Source organism: Crinia signifera, chromosome 7 (genome assembly GCF_055691185.1).
Source record: "Crinia signifera chromosome 7, ASM5569118v1, whole genome shotgun sequence".
In the NCBI taxonomy this organism is placed as follows: Eukaryota; Metazoa; Chordata; class Amphibia; order Anura; family Myobatrachidae; genus Crinia; species Crinia signifera.
In genome coordinates, this window is record NC_139223.1 from 31,726,086 (window position 1) to 31,730,637 (window position 4,552).

Sequence of the window (4,552 nt, forward strand, 5' to 3'; positions counted from 1 at the left end):
CGGACACACACAGACTGCTCCCCCTGTATAATAATTACAGGACACCACAGACTGCTCCCCCTGTATAATAATAACAGGACAACACAGGCTGCTCCCCCTGTATAATAGTAATAGGACACCTCAGACTGCTCCCCCTGTATAATAATTACCGGACACACACAGACTGCTCCCCCTGTATAATAATTACAGGACACACACAGACTGCTCCCCCTGTATAATAATTACAGGACACACACAGACTGCTCCCCCTGTATAATAATTACAGGACACACACAGACTGCTCCCCCTGTATAATAATTACCGGACACACACAGACTGCTTCCCCTGTATAATAATTACCGGACACACACAGACTGCTCCCCCTGTACAGGGCCGGCGCCACCACTAGGCAGCTCTAGGCATTTGCCTAGGGCGCCGGCACCTGGAGGGCGGCAGTTCGCCCCTCACCTGACCCCCATGTGCATATAGCTGGCCGGGGTGTCCGTGCCGCAGGGGTACCTGCGGCGCTGTCCTGTGTATAAAGCTGCGGCAGCTTTATACACAGGACAGCGCCGCAGGTACCCCTGCGGCACGGACACTCCAGGGATCCCGCCGCCGCCAGCAGCAGCTTTGCACAGGACAGCGCCGCACGGACACTCCAGGGATCCCGCCGCCACCGCCGAAAGCAGCAGCTTTATCACAGAGTGACAGCGCAGTGGACAGTGCCGCAGGACACCCCTGCCCGCTCCAGCACTGCAGGGACGGGCAATACAGGTAACACCCCCGGGCACCGGGGCGCCCCCAACCCGACTCGCCTGGGGCGCTCCGGTGCCTTGCACCGGCCCTGCCCCTGTATAATAATTACAGGACACACACAGACTGCTCCCCCTGTATAATAATTACAGGACACACACAGACTGCTCCCCCTGTATAATAATTACAGGACACACACAGACTGCTCCCCCTGTATAATTACAGGACACCACAGACTGCTCCCCCTGTATAATAATTACCGGACACACACAGACTGCTCCCCCTGTATAATAATTACCAGACACACACAGACTGCTCCCCCTGTATAATAATTACAGGACACACACAGACTGCTCCCCCTGTATAATAATTACAGGACACCACAGACTGCCCCCCCTGTATAATAATAACAGGACAACACAGGCTGCTTCTAGTGTTGCCAAAGTAGCAGCCACACCACTAGTTTGAATACTGGCAAAATACATTAAAAAAAACATCTGCTCACCTTTATGAACTCAGTACATGGGGAGCGTGCAGGCCACAACCCGCAAATGCACTTAAAAGTGCCTCCCGGCTCCGTTGCCTGCACCTTCCTCTCTCCCTCCCTCAGACCAGGTCCAGTCTGGGGACATGGGGAAACGGTGGCAGCCCCTGCTCAGTAGCGACACGAGGCGGGCTTGCCCCTGAACACGTCGGCTGCGGCATCGGCGTCAGCACCGGCTCACGTGGTGCGCGTCGTCAGCCGCGGCTCACGTGGGGGCGCCGCGTCAGCATACTCGCCCGTCAGGGGAAGGAGACATCATGTCTCACTTCCCCTGTCATTACAGCGCGATCCGGAGATCTGGCGGCTGCGGTCCGGAGATGGACCGCGGTCCGCCAGTTGCCGGTCCCTGTATTAACAGATGACCTTTTGTTGGGACATGGGGCCTGATGCCAATTAGTGGCCAGTAACTAGTCATAGATCATATGACACTTGGACCAATGGTGATGCCATGTATGCCATGCAAATTCCACTACAATAAACTACAGCAAGCTGGTTTAGTGTGGACATTTAATTACTACGGTGCATACTTGCCTACTTTAAGTGTCTCCTCTCCGGGAGAAGCCCCGCACCTTTCCTGTAAATGCTGCAATTTGTGGCTCTTCGGGGAAGGGGTGGTACTAAACAATGTGATTTGTATCATTTTTTACCCATTCCCTCCCCAACAAGCTAGGAATGTCCTTATTTGACCAGCAGAGGGATGGGGTGTGGGTGCTCTGCTAAATGCAGGAGGCTTGCCCACCCTACAAGGGGGCTGGGAGGGGAAAACGATTTTCTGGACACTCCTGGCCATTCCGGGAGGGTAGGTAAGTATGCTACTGTGTTAGCTGCAAGTGTACAAGTGGCATCATTGTGAAATTGTTAAATGACAGCCAGAACCCACAGTGTCCACCCAGAACACAGATCCAAGATGGCAAGTCTTGTAAACTTTAACATTTTCTGTAAAGTGCTGGTAAAAAAAAAAAAATCCAACTTGCCTGACTACTGTATGAGGTAGTATTTGCTAAAAATACAAGTCTTGTATGTACACTGTCCATGCAGAAATAAGTAGTTGCTAAAATAATTTTTGCAAGAAAAAGATGCTTGATGTAGAAGAGATTAAAGTAAATGTGAGTTTTTCCTGCTGAAAGCAAGTGTCTTTCCCTCCTGAAATCCCAAGTGTCTTTCCCTCCTGAAATCCCAAGTGTCTTTCCCTCCTGAAATCCCAAGTGTCTTTCCCTCCTGAAATCCCAAGTGTCTTTCCCTCCTGAAATCCCAAGTGTCTTTCCCTCCTGAAATCCCAAGTGACTTTCTCTCCTGAAATCCCAAGTGTCTTTCCCTCCTGAAATCCCAAGTGTCTTTCCCTACTGAAATCCCAAGTGTCCTTTTCTACTGAACTTCCAAGTGTCCTTCCTTCCTGAAATCCCAAGTGTCCTTCTTTACTGAACTCTCAAGTGTCCTTCTCTACTGAAATACCAATTGTCCTTCTCTACTGAAATGCCAAGTGTCCTTCTATACTGAAATCCCAAGTGTCTTTCCCTACTGAAAACCCAAGTGTCCTTCTCTACTGAACTTCCAAGTGTCCTTCCCTCCTGAAATCCCAAGTGTCCTTCTTTACTGAACTCTAAAGTGTCCTCTTTACTGAAATCCCAAGTGTCCTTCCCTACTGAAATCCCAAGTGTCCTTTTCAACTGAACTTCCAAGTGTCCTTCCCTCCTGAAATCACAAGTGTCCTTCTTTACTGAACTCTCAAGTGTCCTTCTCTACTGAAATACCAATTGTCCTTCTCTACTGAAATGCCAAGTTTCCTTCTTTACTGAACTCCCAAGTGTCCTTCCCTACTGAAAACCAAAGTGTCCTTCTATACTGAAATCCTGTGTCCTTTTCTACTGAAATCCCAAGTGTCCTTCTATACTGAAATCCAGTGTCCTTTTCTACTGAAATCCCAAGTGTCCTTCTATACTGAAATCCAGTGTCCTTTTCTACTGAAATCCCAAGTGTCCTTCCCTACTGAAATCCCAAGTGTCCTTCCCTACTGAAATCCCAAGTGTCCTTCCCTACTGAAATCCCAAGTGTCCTTCTCTACTGAACTCTCAAGTGTCCTTCTCTACTGAAATACCAATTGTCCTTCTCTACTGAAATACCAATTGTCCTTCTCTACTGAAATCCCAAGTGTCCTTCCCTACTGAAATCCCAAGTGTCCTTCTCTACTGAACTTCCAAGTGTCCTTCCCTCCTGAAATCCCAAGTGTCCTTCTTTACTGAACTCTCAAGTGTCCTTCTCTACTGAAATACCAATTGTCCTTCTCTACTGAAATGCCAAGTGTCCTTCTATACTGAAATCCCAAGTGTCCTTCTATACTGAAATCCCAAGTGTCCTTCCCTCCTGAAATCCCAAGTGTCCTTTTCTACTGAAATCCCAAGTGTCCTTCTTTACTGAACTCTAAAGTGTCCTCTTTACTGAAATCCCAAGTGTCCTTCCCTACTGAAATCCCAAGTGTCCTTTTCAACTGAACTTCCAAGTGTCCTTCCTTCCTGAAAACACAAGTGTCCTTCTTTACTGAACTCTCAAGTGTCCTTCTCTACTGAAATACCAATTGTCCTTCTCTACTGAAATGCCAAGTGTCCTTCTTTACTGAACTCCCAAGTGTCCTTCTTTACTGAAAACACAAGTGTCCTTCTATACTGAAATCCCGTGTCCTTTTCTACTGAAATCCCAAGTGTCCTTCCCTACTGAAATCCCAAGTGTCCTTTTCAACTGAACTTCCAAGTGTCCTTCCCTCCTGAAATCACAAGTGTCCTTCTTTACTGAACTCTCAAGTGTCCTTCTCTACTGAAATACCAATTGTCCTTCTCTACTGAAATGCCAAGTTTCCTTCTTTACTGAACTCCCAAGTGTCCTTCCCTACTGAAAACCAAAGTGTCCTTCTATACTGAAATCCTGTGTCCTTTTCTACTGAAATCCCAAGTGTCCTTCTATACTGAAATCCAGTGTCCTTTTCTACTGAAATCCCAAGTGTCCTTCTATACTGAAATCCCAAGTGTCCTTTTCTACTGAAATCCCAAGTGTCCTTCCCTACTGAAATCCCAAGTGTCCTTCCCTACTGAAATCCCAAGTGTCCTTCCCTACTGAAATCCCAAGTGTCCTTCTCTACTGAACTCTCAAGTGTCCTTCTCTACTGAAATACCAATTGTCCTTCTCTACTGAAATACCAATTGTCCTTCTCTACTGAAATACCAATTGGCCTTCTCTACTGAAATCCCAAGTGTCCTTCCCTACTGAAATCCCAAGTGTCCTTCT